The sequence below is a fragment of the Ursus arctos genome, unplaced genomic scaffold (genome assembly GCF_023065955.2).
Source record: "Ursus arctos isolate Adak ecotype North America unplaced genomic scaffold, UrsArc2.0 scaffold_6, whole genome shotgun sequence".
In the NCBI taxonomy this organism is placed as follows: Eukaryota; Metazoa; Chordata; class Mammalia; order Carnivora; family Ursidae; genus Ursus; species Ursus arctos.
This window is the reverse complement of record NW_026623078.1, coordinates 24,747,115-24,764,535: the sequence shown is the minus strand read 5'-3', so window position 1 is coordinate 24,764,535 and position 17,421 is coordinate 24,747,115. Positions and strand designations below refer to the sequence as shown.

The 17,421-nt window shown below is 46.7% G+C and overlaps 1 protein-coding gene across 7 annotated transcripts in view; it reads right to left on the bottom strand.

Annotated features, from left to right (window-relative positions):
* Positions 1–17,421, bottom strand: part of CSPP1 (centrosome and spindle pole associated protein 1) — a 332,365-nt gene that overhangs the window by 39,213 nt on the left and 275,731 nt on the right. The window lies entirely within an intron of this gene.

Here is a 17,421-nt window from a genome sequence, read left to right as displayed (position 1 = left end):
CCTGTTGGTGATACACGAAAGTGTGCCACACATGCCACGAGTCTCTGAGTTTCGCTGGGAGATCCTGGTGTGCACTGCAGTGGTGATAGTCCTAGTAAAGAGCGGACGCAGCTTAAGAAGACGAAGGGGGCAGTGTGCCCAGGGTGAAGTCTCTGAGAAAGGCGTGCAGGAGACAGGTGCAGAGACACAAGCCTGTGAAGCTGTCGCATCTCCTGTGCAGAAGGCCAGTCCTCTCCCACTACAGATTCTCGCTCTGGAGGTCCTGAACAAAACTCACAGCTATTTCTCAGTGAAAGACGCTGCCCAACTGCTGAAGGGAATTGGGGAAAGCCCGCCTAATAGCCCTTCCCCGCCGACTGATGAAAATCCCATCTCCAGAGCATCACAGGAAGATGGAGAACCGCCCGCGAGGAAAATAACGGAAGGCTCCAATGCCAGCCCCGATGTTCAGGGAAGTCAAGGCCCGCGGGCCCAGGAGATCGGCAGTGGCGGGCAGAGAGAGCAGGAAGAGGCAGAGGAGGAAGGCAGGCCAGAGCTTCCCAGCCCAGGAGTGCAGCCGGCTGCGGGTGCGGACAGAAGCCAACTCCAGAGCCTAGGCCAGATCATGCTGAAGATGCTGCACGTGCTGGAGCTCGTTAGACATCAGCTGGATGGTGCGGGCTCCGAAGGACAGGGGAGGAGGGAGGCGGCTACTGGCCCCATCCACCCGTCAGCCCACTACCAGAATGGCTCCCCTCTCGGCGTCCACGTCCCTGTGCCCTCGGGCGGGGGCCCAGAGAAAAAAGGAAAGCTGTCCAGGGAACTGATGAAGCAAAACAAGATAACTGCAGAGCTCAGAAAACAAGTAGCAACCTACCAAGCTGAGGAATTAAGTTTGCGACTTCAAAACACCCTCCTGGACAGTGAGATTAACAAGGTCCGGCAGCAGCTCAAAGTACAGCCTGAGACGTGGGAAGAGCACATCCTGCAACTGGAGAGAAAGCTGGTGGAGGAGCAAACCCTCCGCCTGGAAGTGGAGAACGAACTGATCAAGATACGCAGGAAGGCCGATGAGGCCAATTGGAACTTCAGCCTCTACAGGAAGATGGCTGAGGACCTGAGCAAGGAAAGGGAGAAGATCTGCTCCTTGCACGAACGGGACATCCTCGTGTATGAGAAGAGGAGTGACCAGAGCCAGAAGGCTGCTTGGAGGGCCGAGAGGGAGCTCAGAAAGCTGAGGGAAGAAAACCGTTGGCCGGTGCAGAATCTGGTCAACTTGGGGCCCAGGGTCCAGCCTTGTCCCATGGGGGCCTCCTGCTCCTGTTCTGAGCACAGCCCCCAGACGCCCTCAAGGGCCAGGGGCTCTCCTGAATCCCCAGAGGCCCCAGCAGGGAGCAAGGGTGTGCCCGGAGGACTCAAGGGCCTCGGGTCCCCTGCAGGTCTGACTCAGCTTCCCAGCAGCCACCAAGGTCCGCAACCAGAGCACAGCAGCTGTTGTGCCTCCCCCTTAAGCCATACCCACTGCTCCTTTTAGTTTAAACCCACCCTAGTATTTAACTGATGCTACATAGTTCTTAGTGAAGTTCCCTATAGCCCTAGGAGAGAGAGTATTACTCAATGTTTGTTAAACATAAAAAATAAAATAAAAATACCAAATTGCTGATACTACTGCTGAGAGTTGATTTTATTAAGGGACTATATGCCAAGCACTCCGTTACGTCTTTTACATGGATTATGTCATTTAATTTTCCCAATAACCCAGTGTGTCACACATTACTGAGCTTCAGAGAGGTTAAATAACTTGCCCCAAGACCACACAGGTAGTAAATTTCAGAGCTGGCATTCCAACCCAGGGCTGTCTAACTACTGACTGGTGTGCAAGTAACTAATACTATTTCTTTCTCCCTTTCCTTTCCTTTCCTTTCCTTTCTTTTCCTTCCTTCCTTTCTTTCTTTCATTCTTTCTTTCTCTTTCATCCTTCCTTCCTTCCTTCGAGAGAGAGAGAGAGAGAGAGAGAGAGGGAATGCACACACACATGCAAGCGAGGGAGGGACAGAGAGAGAGAATCCTAGGCAGGTTTCCCACTGAGTGCAGAGCAGGACGCTTGGCTCGATCTCGCAAGCCTGAGATCGTGTCCAGAACCAAAATCAAGAGTCGCATGCGTAACTGACTGATCCACCCAGGTGTCCAGAACCAAAATCAAGAGTCGCATGCGTAACTGACTGATCCACCCAGGGACTTCTATGCAAGTAACTTCTATGCAATTTGCTTGTAAGGATCCCAGAAGGGCTTGATAAATTTTCTCCTAGTTCACATTTGAGTAAGGATGCAAATATCATAGTGGTAGCTAGCTGTGGGCAAAAGTCCCACCAAAGTATGGTGGGCAGGCTCTAAGGGGTCTCCAATGATTCCCAGCTTTGGTACACATACACTTGTGTAATGCCCCCTACCCCTTGAATATGGTCTGGAAGTACTGACTCACTTCTAAGGGCAGGATATAGCAAAAGTGATAGGATGTCACTTCGGAGGTTAGTTTACAAAGAAACCGGCTTCCATCTTGGGCCTGGTCTGTCTCCCTTCCCCCGTGATCAGCTCTGAGGGAAGCCAGGTGCTTGTCGTGAATTGTATCCTGGAGAGGCCCATGTGGCAAGGAACGAATGTCTCTTGCTTACAGCGATGGAGGACCTCTGGCTGCTAACAGCCGCCTGAGTGAGCTCAAGAGCAGATTCCCCCCTGCCCCCTCCCCACACAAGCCTGGAGATGACTGAAGATCCAGCTGACATCTTGAGCGCGACCTTGTGCGAGATCCTGAGCCAGAGGTACCTGGCGAGTCACACCTGGATGGCTGGCCCACGGAAACTATCTCAGGTTATAAATGTTGTTTTAGGCTGTTCTGTTTGGGGAAAGCATTCAAGAAAGAGAAAACAAATATGTGAAGCCACACTTTTGGCTTCTGACCCACCCCCTCTCCTGGGGTTGAAATTCCAGGGAAATCAAGAGATGGTAGAAACTACTGACAGATTAGGGTAAAAAAAATGTAAGAAAGAGGACCTCTGTTCCGTTCACCATGTGTCTCTCTGAGAGGACATCACCTTACTTGACCCTCACACGCCAATATGTGGCCAATGTAGGGGACGACTGGCAGTGTGGCATGAGTCAGCTGAGAGCCTGGAATGGGAGGCTATCTGGATTGTTTCCAGGTTTTGGCTATTATAAAGCTGCTCTAAACATTTATGTATAGGTGTCTGAGCGAACATAAGTTTTGATTTCTCTAGAACAAATTGCAAGAGTGCAATTACTGGGTCATATGGTAGTTGCAGATCTAGTTTTTAAAGAAACTGTGTGGAAGTGTTGAATCACTATACTGTACATCTGAAATTAATAGTACACTGGATGTTAAGTGGAATTTATAGAAAAGATTTAAAAAATAAAAGAAACTGTTAACTGTTTTCAAGATTAGCTCTACCATTTTACATTCCCACCAGCAACGCAGGAGTGATCCAGTTATTCCACATCCTCCCTTGCTTTTGGTGGCGGGGTCTCTCTGATACATTTTATTTTAGTCATTCTGATAGGTATGTGTGACAGCTCATTGTAATTTTAATTTGAATTGCCCTCATAGCAACTTTTTAGGTGCTTTCCATCTGCATACTCTTTGGTTAAGTGTTTAGGTCTTTTGCCCATTTTTTTTAAATTTTCTTTTGACTAGATTGCTTGCTTGTTGTGGGGTCAAAATTTGAGTTTATATACTTCAAATAGGAGCCTTTATCAGATATGTGGTTTGCATATATTTTTTTCCCAGTTTGTATCTTGTCTTTTTTGTCCTAAGGGTGTTTCACACAGTACAGATTCAGAATTTTGATTGTTTGATAATGCCCAATTAATCAATTTTTCCTTTATGGAAAATGATTTGATGTCAAACCTAAGGTTTTTTTACCTGGCTGTATTTTCTGCAAATTTTTTCCTAAACGTTATTATAATTTTACATTTAAGTCAGTGATTCATTTTGAGTTAATTTAATATATATATATATATATATATATATATATATATATATATATTTATTTATTTATTTATTTATATTTTGAGAGTGGGAGCACACACGTGATCAGGGAGAGGGGTGAAGGGAGAAGGGGAGAGAGCAACCTCAAGCAGACTCCCCACTGAACTTAGAACCTGACTTAGTCGAGGACTGGGACATCATGACCTGAGCCAAAATCAAGAGCTAGCTGCCTAACCGGCTGAGCCACCCAGGCACCCTGAGTTAATTTTTGTATAAGGTATGAGACTTAGATTGTGGTTCTTTTTTGTGTGTGTGTGTGTATGGAAGTCCACTTGCTCCAGCACCATTTATTGAAAAGGCTTTCTCTTCACTATTGAATTGCTTTTCACCTTTGTCAAAACTCAGTTGGGCATATTTGCGTAGGTCTATTTCTGGGTCCTTTGTTCTGTCCCATTTATCTGTCTTTACTGTGTTCCATTTGCCTCTCCCTTCACCAACACCACACACTTTTGATTACTGTAGCTATATATCTTGAAATTGGGTAGAATGGTTCTTTTGGTTTTATTTCCTAGTCTTTTTCTAGGTTCTTAAGGTGAGAGCTTGTTGTTTTGAACCTTTTTTTTTTAGAGAGGGAGAGAGAAATAGAGATGGGGGGAGAGAAGGAGGGAGTAGGTGCGAAGGGAGAGGGAGATTAAGCAGCCCCCATGCCATGCACCAGCACAATGTGGGCTCAGTCTCACAACCCTGGGGTCCATCATGACTCGAGTCAATACCACGAGTTGGATTAACTGACTGAGCCACCCAGGCGCCCCTCCTCCTTTCTAATGTATGCATTTAGTGCTCTAAACCTTGCTATCCATTGATTTAGCTGTGTCCCACAGATTTTAGTATGTTGTAGTTTCATTTTCATTCAGTTCGATGTATTGGGATTTTATCTTTGATCCATGGATAAAGTAGACTGTGTATGGATATTTGTTATCTTTCTCCTTTCAATATGTAGTTTGAATTTTTTAAATATTTTTAAAAATTTTTAAATTTTAATTCCTATAAGTTAATATGTAGTGTTATATTCATTTCAGGTATATAATATAGTGATTCAATGGTTCTTTTTTTTCAAATGTTAAATTCTAGTTAAATATCCTGTAATACTGGTTTCAGGAATAGAATTCAGTGATTCATCACTTAAATATAACACCTAGTGCTCATCACAACAAGTGCCCTCCTTAATACTCATCACCCATTTAGCCCCCCCAAACCTCCCTCTAGTTTGTTTACATCGTCGTCAGAGACCATGGTTCTGTGGGATTTTTTCTTTTCTCTTCTTTTCTATTGTTTTCTTCCTTTCTCTCTTTTTTCTTTCCTTTCTCTCTCTCTCTTTCTTATTCATTCATTCATTCATTCATTCATTCATTCATTCATTCATTTGCTGAGGTCTGTTTTTTGGCCCAGAATATACAGAACATAGGCCCTTGAAAATAATGTGCATTGTGCTGTTGTTGGGCAGAGTGATTTATAAATGTGGTTTAGGTCCTGTTGGTTCATGGTGGTGTTAAGTTCATATCCTTGTTGATTTTCAAACGATTCTCTGTACATTGGTTACGTAAAAACACCAAATTGCTGGGCGAATTCAGTCACAAGGGTGGGGAGGGTGTGGGGGTGGGTGGGAGTGGTCACATCTTTGTGAGTTTACTCCAGGAGCCCTACCAGGTTCTCTCAGTGAAGAGCTGAGACAAATCAGATCATAAGGGTATGCTTTGAGCAAGAAAAGAAAAAGCAACAGTTCTGAAATTCACCAGAGTACCGTGTTCTTCTTAACAAGGCCTGCCCTCAGGGGAAACTAGTTAAACCTGAGCCTAATCTACTGGGATTTTACCAGAACATAACTGACCTGGGAAAGAGGAACACCCCACGCTGCGGAACCCCCCCCCCCACCCCCAGCAAGTTCTCCTCTCCTGCCTGAGGGGAAGGACTGGGCGCACGCAGGAGGTCACAACCTTGGGGCTCAGGGGCACTGGAGACAGACTAATTGGACTAAGGATGCCCCTGCCACACACCCACCACCCGCGATAGGCCTGTCACTGAAGGTAGTGCCCTGTACCCGGCACAGCATGATCATGTCTGGCTCACAACTAAAAATTATAAGGCATGCTAAGAGGGTAAAAAACAGTTTTCAGAGACACAGCAAACATGAGGACCAGTTTCAGACATGGTGTAGATGTTGGAATTATGAGACTAGGATATTAAACAAAGATAATTAATATGCTAAGGTTTCTAGTGGATAAAGAAGACAGCATACCAAAACAGATCTGCAATGTGAGAGTTGGGAATTCTAGGACAGAATGAAAAATTGCTAAAATAAAAAACTTCATGTAACAATGTGATTGGAGGAAATAATGTCTATGAATTAAAAAAAAAAAAAAAAAGGAGGACACTAAACGGTAGATGCAGGAGGTTCAGAGCACACCAAGCATGATAAATACCAAAAAATCTGTACATAGGGGCATCTGGCTGGCTCCGTCAGAAGAGCGTGCGGCTCTTGATCTGGGAGTCATGAGTTCAAGCCCCATGTTGGGTATAGAGATTACTTAAATTAGTAAATCAAGTGAAGCATAAAATCTATACATAGGCATATCAAAAACTGCAGGAAATGAAGGAAACAACAAAAAGGGAAAAAGGATCCACTGGGAAAAACCACCTGACATACACAGAAATACAGATGAGACTACAAAGAAACTTCCCTTTAGAAACCGTACAACCAAGGAGTGGAGTGGAATAAAAAAGCCACCAAATTAAGAATCTGTCGCCTCTGAAGTTATCCTTCCAAAGTTAAAGAGAAATGACGACAATCACAGATCAAAAATTGTGGAATTTGTTGCTGACACCCCTGCCATGCAAACTATAAAAAACTTTCTTCGGGGCAAAGGAAAATGATACAGGCCACCTCCACCGAGATACACCTGCTTCCTGGAAGACATGGATTTAATGTGGAAAACAGGCTCCAGCGGACATCCATGAAAATATCAGACCCTGCCAGTCCTTTTTTTTTTTTTTTTCTTGTGTGTTGTTACAACTGAAAGTCTACTCTCTTGGTTGGTATCTCTGGGGACACCCTTCAGTGTGGTGCGCTTGCACCCCACCCCTCCCACACCAATAAAAGACAAAGACAGAGGAAGCTTCAGAGGGAGGAGATCTCTGGGACCAGGCTTCTGTGAATGGTGGGGGTGAGGGGGGGGATGAGGCTCAGCCAGGGACGGGTCCCCCTGTGCCTAACACCCATGCAGAGGAAAATGGCATGGCCCTGCTATGACCCTCTAGGTGTGCTATAGGACCAGGTGGGCTGACAGAGGCCCCAGCTCCAGGCTGTGCATCTATTCCCCCCATGCACTGTGTAAGTAGTTTCTTTTTCTGTCCATGCAATGAGCAAAGGAAGAGGAGGGTCTGCTAGAACTCAGGTGCCCCTCCCCCACCCCAACTGATGTCAGCCCCTCTGGCCAGGCACTGGTGTGTGTTGGAGACGGAACCCTCCTTGGGGTTCCAAGCACTTATTTGTGGCCCACAAGACACTGGTGATTGGAGACAGAGCCACGAGGCCCTTTGGAGCCAGCTGGTGGCCATGGAAATGTCTCTCCAGCCAGTTCTAGAGCAGCTGTGGGCTGCCCTGTTGGTGATACACGAAAGTGTGCCACACATGCCACGAGTCTCTGAGTTTCGCTGGGAGATCCTGGTGTGCACCGCAGTGGTGATAGTCCTAGTAAAGAGCGGACGCAGCTTAAGAAGACGAAGGGGGCAGTGTGCCCAGGGTGAAGTCTCTGAGAAAGGCGTGCAGGAGACAGGTGCAGAGACACAAGCCTGTGAAGCTGTCGCATCTCCTGTGCAGAAGGCCAGTCCTCTCCCACTACAGATTCTCGCTCTGGAGGTCCTGAACAAAACTCACAGCTATTTCTCAGTGAAAGACGCTGCCCAACTGCTGAAGGGAATTGGGGAAAGCCCGCCTAATAGCCCTTCCCCGCCGACTGATGAAAATCCCATCTCCAGAGCATCACAGGAAGATGGAGAACCGCCCGCGAGGAAAATAACGGAAGGCTCCAATGCCAGCCCCGATGTTCAGGGAAGTCAAGGCCCGCGGGCCCAGGAGATCGGCAGTGGCGGGCAGAGAGAGCAGGAAGAGGCAGAGGAGGAAGGCAGGCCAGAGCTTCCCAGCCCAGGAGTGCAGCCGGCTGCGGGTGCGGACAGAAGCCAACTCCAGAGCCTAGGCCAGATCATGCTGAAGATGCTGCACGTGCTGGAGCTCGTTAGACATCAGCTGGATGGTGCGGGCTCCGAAGGACAGGGGAGGAGGGAGGCGGCTACTGGCCCCATCCACCCGTCAGCCCACTACCAGAATGGCTCCCCTCTCGGCGTCCACGTCCCTGTGCCCTCGGGCGGGGGCCCAGAGAAAAAAGGAAAGCTGTCCAGGGAACTGATGAAGCAAAACAAGATAACTGCAGAGCTCAGAAAACAAGTAGCAACCTACCAAGCTGAGGAATTAAGTTTGCGACTTCAAAACACCCTCCTGGACAGTGAGATTAACAAGGTCCGGCAGCAGCTCAAAGTACAGCCTGAGACGTGGGAAGAGCACATCCTGCAACTGGAGAGAAAGCTGGTGGAGGAGCAAACCCTCCGCCTGGAAGTGGAGAACGAACTGATCAAGATACGCAGGAAGGCCGATGAGGCCAATTGGAACTTCAGCCTCTACAGGAAGATGGCTGAGGACCTGAGCAAGGAAAGGGAGAAGATCTGCTCCTTGCACGAACGGGACATCCTCGTGTATGAGAAGAGGAGTGACCAGAGCCAGAAGGCTGCTTGGAGGGCCGAGAGGGAGCTCAGAAAGCTGAGGGAAGAAAACCGTTGGCCGGTGCAGAATCTGGTCAACTTGGGGCCCAGGGTCCAGCCTTGTCCCATGGGGGCCTCCTGCTCCTGTTCTGAGCACAGCCCCCAGACGCCCTCAAGGGCCAGGGGCTCTCCTGAATCCCCAGAGGCCCCAGCAGGGAGCAAGGGTGTGCCCGGAGGACTCAAGGGCCTCGGGTCCCCTGCAGGTCTGACTCAGCTTCCCAGCAGCCACCAAGGTCCGCAACCAGAGCACAGCAGCTGTTGTGCCTCCCCCTTAAGCCATACCCACTGCTCCTTTTAGTTTAAACCCACCCTAGTATTTAACTGATGCTACATACTTCTTAGTGAAGTTCCCTATAGCCCTAGGAGAGATAGTATTACTCAATGTTTGTTAAACATAAAAAATAAAATAAAAATACCAAATTGCTGATACTACTGCTGAGAGTTGATTTTATTAAGGGACTATATGCCAAGCACTCCGTTACGTCTTTTACATGGATTATGTCATTTAATTTTCCCAATAACCCAGTGTGTCACACATTACTGAGCTTCAGAGAGGTTAAATAACTTGCCCCAAGACCACACAGGTAGTAAATTTCAGAGCTGGCATTCCAACCCAGGGCTGTCTAACTACTGACTGGTGTGCAAGTAACTAATACTATTTCTTTCTCCCTTTCCTTTCCTTTCCTTTCTTTTCCTTCCTTCCTTTCTTTCTTTCATTCTTTCTTTCTCTTTCATCCTTCCTTCCTTCCTTCGAGAGAGAGAGAGAGAGAGAGAGAGAGAGGGAATGCACACACACATGCAAGCGAGGGAGGGACAGAGAGAGAGAATCCTAGGCAGGTTTCCCACTGAGTGCAGAGCAGGACGCTTGGCTCGATCTCGCAAGCCTGAGATCGTGTCCAGAACCAAAATCAAGAGTCGCATGCGTAACTGACTGATCCACCCAGGTGTCCAGAACCAAAATCAAGAGTCGCATGCGTAACTGACTGATCCACCCAGGGACTTCTATGCAAGTAACTTCTATGCAATTTGCTTGTAAGGATCCCAGAAGGGCTTGATAAATTTTCTCCTAGTTCACATTTGAGTAAGGATGCAAATATCATAGTGGTAGCTAGCTGTGGGCAAAAGTCCCACCAAAGTATGGTGGGCAGGCTCTAAGGGGTCTCCAATGATTCCCAGCTTTGGTACACATACACTTGTGTAATGCCCCCTACCCCTTGAATATGGTCTGGAAGTACTGACTCACTTCTAAGGGCAGGATATAGCAAAAGTGATAGGATGTCACTTCGGAGGTTAGTTTACAAAGAAACCGGCTTCCATCTTGGGCCTGGTCTGTCTCCCTTCCCCCGTGATCAGCTCTGAGGGAAGCCAGGTGCTTGTCGTGAATTGTATCCTGGAGAGGCCCATGTGGCAAGGAACGAATGTCTCTTGCTTACAGCGATGGAGGACCTCTGGCTGCTAACAGCCGCCTGAGTGAGCTCAAGAGCAGATTCCCCCCTGCCCCCTCCCCACACAAGCCTGGAGATGACTGAAGATCCAGCTGACATCTTGAGCGCGACCTTGTGCGAGATCCTGAGCCAGAGGTACCTGGCGAGTCACACCTGGATGGCTGGCCCACGGAAACTATCTCAGGTTATAAATGTTGTTTTAGGCTGTTCTGTTTGGGGAAAGCATTCAAGAAAGAGAAAACAAATATGTGAAGCCACACTTTTGGCTTCTGACCCACCCCCTCTCCTGGGGTTGAAATTCCAGGGAAATCAAGAGATGGTAGAAACTACTGACAGATTAGGGTAAAAAAAATGTAAGAAAGAGGACCTCTGTTCCGTTCACCATGTGTCTCTCTGAGAGGACATCACCTTACTTGACCCTCACACGCCAATATGTGGCCAATGTAGGGGACGACTGGCAGTGTGGCATGAGTCAGCTGAGAGCCTGGAATGGGAGGCTATCTGGATTGTTTCCAGGTTTTGGCTATTATAAAGCTGCTCTAAACATTTATGTATAGGTGTCTGAGCGAACATAAGTTTTGATTTCTCTAGAACAAATTGCAAGAGTGCAATTACTGGGTCATATGGTAGTTGCAGATCTAGTTTTTAAAGAAACTGTGTGGAAGTGTTGAATCACTATACTGTACATCTGAAATTAATAGTACACTGGATGTTAAGTGGAATTTATAGAAAAGATTTAAAAAATAAAAGAAACTGTTAACTGTTTTCAAGATTAGCTCTACCATTTTACATTCCCACCAGCAACGCAGGAGTGATCCAGTTATTCCACATCCTCCCTTGCTTTTGGTGGCGGGGTCTCTCTGATACATTTTATTTTAGTCATTCTGATAGGTATGTGTGACAGCTCATTGTAATTTTAATTTGAATTGCCCTCATAGCAACTTTTTAGGTGCTTTCCATCTGCATACTCTTTGGTTAAGTGTTTAGGTCTTTTGCCCATTTTTTTTAAATTTTCTTTTGACTAGATTGCTTGCTTGTTGTGGGGTCAAAATTTGAGTTTATATACTTCAAATAGGAGCCTTTATCAGATATGTGGTTTGCATATATTTTTTTCCCAGTTTGTATCTTGTCTTTTTTGTCCTAAGGGTGTTTCACACAGTACAGATTCAGAATTTTGATTATTTGATAATGCCCAATTAATCAATTTTTCCTTTATGGAAAATGATTTGATGTCAAACCTAAGGTTTTTTTACCTGGCTGTATTTTCTGCAAATTTTTTCCTAAACGTTATTATAATTTTACATTTAAGTCAGTGATTCATTTTGAGTTAATTTAAAATATATATATAGATATAGATATAGATATAGATATAGATATATTTATTTATTTATTTATTTATATTTTGAGAGTGGGAGCACACACGTGATCAGGGAGAGGGGTGAAGGGAGAAGGGGAGAGAGCAACCTCAAGCAGACTCCCCACTGAACTTAGAACCTGACTTAGTCGAGGACTGGGACATCATGACCTGAGCCAAAATCAAGAGCTAGCTGCCTAACCGGCTGAGCCACCCAGGCACCCTGAGTTAATTTTTGTATAAGGTATGAGACTTAGATTGTGGTTCTTTTGTGTGTGTGTGTGTGTGTGTATGGAAGTCCACTTGCTCCAGCACCATTTATTGAAAAGGCTTTCTCTTCACTATTGAATTGCTTTTCACCTTTGTCAAAACTCAGTTGGGCATATTTGCGTAGGTCTATTTCTGGGTCCTTCGTTCTGTCCCATTTATCTGTCTTTACTGTGTTCCATTTGCCTCTCCCTTCACCAACACCACACACTTTTGATTACTGTAGCTATATATCTTGAAATTGGGTAGAATGGTTCTTTTGGTTTTATTTCCTAGTCTTTTTCTAGGTTCTTAAGGTGAGAGCTTGTTGTTTTGAACCTTTTTTTTTTAGAGAGGGAGAGAGAAATAGAGATGGGGGGAGAGAAGGAGGGAGTAGGTGCGAAGGGAGAGGGAGATTAAGCAGCCCCCATGCCATGCACCAGCACAATGTGGGCTCAGTCTCACAACCCTGGGGTCCATCATGACTCGAGTCAATACCACGAGTTGGATTAACTGACTGAGCCACCCAGGCGCCCCTCCTCCTTTCTAATGTATGCATTTAGTGCTCTAAACCTTGCTATCCATTGATTTAGCTGTGTCCCACAGATTTTAGTATGTTGTAGTTTCATTTTCATTCAGTTCGATGTATTGGGATTTTATCTTTGATCCATGGATAAAGTAGACTGTGTATGGATATTTGTTATCTTTCTCCTTTCAATATGTAGTTTGAATTTTTTAAATATTTTTAAAAATTTTTAAATTTTAATTCCTATAAGTTAATATGTAGTGTTATATTCATTTCAGGTATATAATATAGTGATTCAATGGTTCTTTTTTTTCAAATGTTAAATTCTAGTTAAATATCCTGTAATACTGGTTTCAGGAATAGAATTCAGTGATTCATCACTTAAATATAACACCTAGTGCTCATCACAACAAGTGCCCTCCTTAATACTCATCACCCATTTAGCCCCCCCAAACCTCCCTCTAGTTTGTTTACATCGTCGTCAGAGACCATGGTTCTGTGGGATTTTTTCTTTTCTCTTCTTTTCTATTGTTTTCTTCCTTTCTCTCTTTTTTCTTTCCTTTCTCTCTCTCTCTTTCTTATTCATTCATTCATTCATTCATTCATTCATTCATTCATTTGCTGAGGTCTGTTTTTTGGCCCAGAATATACAGAACATAGGCCCTTGAAAATAATGTGCATTGTGCTGTTGTTGGGCAGAGTGATTTATAAATGTGGTTTAGGTCCTGTTGGTTCATGGTGGTGTTAAGTTCATATCCTTGTTGATTTTCAAACGATTCTCTGTACATTGGTTACGTAAAAACACCAAATTGCTGGGCAAATTCAGTCACAAGGGTGGGGAGGGTGTGGGGGTGGGGTGGGAGTGGTCACATCTTTGTGAGTTTACTCCAGGAGCCCTACCAGGTTCTCTCAGTGAAGAGCTGAGACAAATCAGATCATAAGGGTATGCTTTGAGCAAGAAAAGAAAAAGCAACAGTTCTGAAATTCACCAGAGTACCGTGTTCTTCTTAACAAGGCCTGCCCTCAGGGGAAACTAGTTAAACCTGAGCCTAATCTACTGGGATTTTACCAGAACATAACTGACCTGGGAAAGAGGAACACCCCACGCTGCGGAACCCCCCCCCCCAGCCCCAGCAAGTTCTCCTCTCCTGCCTGAGGGGAAGGACTGGGCGCACGCAGGAGGTCACAACCTTGGGGCTCAGGGGCACTGGAGACAGACTAATTGGACTAAGGATGCCCCTACCACACACCCACCACCCGCGATAGGCCTGTCACTGAAGGTAGTGCCCTGTACCCGGCACAGCATGATCATGTCTGGCTCACAACTAAAAATTATAAGGCATGCTAAGAGGGTAAAAAACAGTTTTCAGAGACACAGCAAACATGAGGACCAGTTTCAGACATGGTGTAGATGTTGGAATTATGAGACTAGGATATTAAACAAAGATAATTAATATGCTAAGGTTTCTAGTGGATAAAGAAGACAGCATACCAAAACAGATCTGCAATGTGAGAGTCGGGAATTCTAGGACAGAATGAAAAATTGCTAAAATAAAAAACTTCATGTAACAATGTGATTGGAGGAAATAATGTCTATGAATTAAAAAAAAAAAAAAAGGAGGACACTAAACGGTAGATGCAGGAGGTTCAGAGCACACCAAGCATGATAAATACCAAAAAATCTGTACATAGGGGCATCTGGCTGGCTCCGTCAGAAGAGCGTGCGGCTCTTGATCTGGGAGTCATGAGTTCAAGCCCCATGTTGGGTATAGAGATTACTTAAATTAGTAAATCAAGTGAAGCATAAAATCTATACATAGGCATATCAAAAACTGCAGGAAATGAAGGAAACAACAAAAAGGGAAAACGGATCCACTGGGAAAAACCACCTGACATACACAGAAATACAGATGAGACTACAAAGAAACTTCCCTTTAGAAACCGTACAACCAAGGAGTGGAGTGGAATAAAAAAGCCACCAAATTAAGAATCTGTCGCCTCTGAAGTTATCCTTCCAAAGTTAAAGAGAAATGACGACAATCACAGATCAAAAATTGTGGAATTTGTTGCTGACACCCCTGCCATGCAAACTATAAAAAACTTTCTTCGGGGCAAAGGAAAATGATACAGGCCACCTCCACCGAGATACACCTGCTTCCTGGAAGACATGGATTTAATGTGGAAAACAGGCTCCAGCGGACATCCATGAAAATATCAGACCCTGCCAGTCCTTTTTTTTTTTTTTTTCTTGTGTGTTGTTACAACTGAAAGTCTACTCTCTTGGTTGGTATCTCTGGGGACACCCTTCAGTGTGGTGCGCTTGCACCCCACCCCTCCCACACCAATAAAAGACAAAGACAGAGGAAGCTTCAGAGGGAGATCTCTGGGACCAGGCTTCTGTGAATGGTGGGGGTGAGGGGGGGGATGAGGCTCAGCCAGGGACGGGTCCCCCTGTGCCTAACACCCATGCAGAGGAAAATGGCATGGCCCTGCTATGACCCTCTAGGTGTGCTATAGGACCAGGTGGGCTGACAGAGGCCCCAGCTCCAGGCTGTGCATCTATTCCCCCCATGCACTGTGTAAGTAGTTTCTTTTTCTGTCCATGCAATGAGCAAAGGAAGAGGAGGGTCTGCTAGAACTCAGGTGCCCCTCCCCCACCCCAACTGATGTCAGCCCCTCTGGCCAGGCACTGGTGTGTGTTGGAGACGGAACCCTCCTTGGGGTTCCAAGCACTTATTTGTGGCCCACAAGACACTGGTGATTGGAGACAGAGCCACGAGGCCCTTTGGAGCCAGCTGGTGGCCATGGAAATGTCTCTCCAGCCAGTTCTAGAGCAGCTGTGGGCTGCCCTGTTGGTGATACACGAAAGTGTGCCACACATGCCACGAGTCTCTGAGTTTCGCTGGGAGATCCTGGTGTGCACTGCAGTGGTGATAGTCCTAGTAAAGAGCGGACGCAGCTTAAGAAGACGAAGGGGGCAGTGTGCCCAGGGTGAAGTCTCTGAGAAAGGCGTGCAGGAGACAGGTGCAGAGACACAAGCCTGTGAAGCTGTCGCATCTCCTGTGCAGAAGGCCAGTCCTCTCCCACTACAGATTCTCGCTCTGGAGGTCCTGAACAAAACTCACAGCTATTTCTCAGTGAAAGACGCTGCCCAACTGCTGAAGGGAATTGGGGAAAGCCCGCCTAATAGCCCTTCCCCGCCGACTGATGAAAATCCCATCTCCAGAGCATCACAGGAAGATGGAGAACCGCCCGCGAGGAAAATAACGGAAGGCTCCAATGCCAGCCCCGATGTTCAGGGAAGTCAAGGCCCGCGGGCCCAGGAGATCGGCAGTGGCGGGCAGAGAGAGCAGGAAGAGGCAGAGGAGGAAGGCAGGCCAGAGCTTCCCAGCCCAGGAGTGCAGCCGGCTGCGGGTGCGGACAGAAGCCAACTCCAGAGCCTAGGCCAGATCATGCTGAAGATGCTGCACGTGCTGGAGCTCGTTAGACATCAGCTGGATGGTGCGGGCTCCGAAGGACAGGGGAGGAGGGAGGAGGCTACTGACCCCATCCACCCGTCAGCCCACTACCAGAATGGCTCCCCTCTCGGCGTCCACGTCCCTGTGCCCTCGGGCGGGGGCCCAGAGAAAAAAGGAAAGCTGTCCAGGGAACTGATGAAGCAAAACAAGATAACTGCAGAGCTCAGAAAACAAGTAGCAACCTACCAAGCTGAGGAATTAAGTTTGCGACTTCAAAACACCCTCCTGGACAGTGAGATTAACAAGGTCCGGCAGCAGCTCAAAGTACAGCCTGAGACGTGGGAAGAGCACATCCTGCAACTGGAGAGAAAGCTGGTGGAGGAGCAAACCCTCCGCCTGGAAGTGGAGAACGAACTGATCAAGATACGCAGGAAGGCCGATGAGGCCAATTGGAACTTCAGCCTCTACAGGAAGATGGCTGAGGACCTGAGCAAGGAAAGGGAGAAGATCTGCTCCTTGCACGAACGGGACATCCTCGTGTATGAGAAGAGGAGTGACCAGAGCCAGAAGGCTGCTTGGAGGGCCGAGAGGGAGCTCAGAAAGCTGAGGGAAGAAAACCGTTGGCCGGTGCAGAATCTGGTCAACTTGGGGCCCAGGGTCCAGCCTTGTCCCATGGGGGCCTCCTGCTCCTGTTCTGAGCACAGCCCCCAGACGCCCTCAAGGGCCAGGGGCTCTCCTGAATCCCCAGAGGCCCCAGCAGGGAGCAAGGGTGTGCCCGGAGGACTCAAGGGCCTCGGGTCCCCTGCAGGTCTGACTCAGCTTCCCAGCAGCCACCAAGGTCCGCAACCAGAGCACAGCAGCTGTTGTGCCTCCCCCTTAAGCCATACCCACTGCTCCTTTTAGTTTAAACCCACCCTAGTATTTAACTGATGCTACATACTTCTTAGTGAAGTTCCCTATAGCCCTAGGAGAGAGAGTATTACTCAATGTTTGTTAAACATAAAAAATAAAATAAAAATACCAAATTGCTGATACTACTGCTGAGAGTTGATTTTATTAAGGGACTATATGCCAAGCACTCCGTTACGTCTTTTACATGGATTATGTCATTTAATTTTCCCAATAACCCAGTGTGTCACACATTACTGAGCTTCAGAGAGGTTAAATAACTTGCCCCAAGACCACACAGGTAGTAAATTTCAGAGCTGGCATTCCAACCCAGGGCTGTCTAACTACTGACTGGTGTGCAAGTAACTAATACTATTTCTTTCTCCCTTTCCTTTCCTTTCCTTTCTTTTCCTTCCTTCCTTTCTTTCTTTCATTCTTTCTTTCTCTTTCATCCTTCCTTCCTTCCTTCAAGAGAGAGAGAGAGAGAGAGAGAGAGAGAGAGAGAGAGGGAATGCACACACACATGCAAGCGAGGGAGGGACAGAGAGAGAGAATCCTAGGCAGGTTTCCCACTGAGTGCAGAGCAGGACGCTTGGCTCGATCTCGCAAGCCTGAGATCGTGTCCAGAACCAAAATCAAGAGTCGCATGC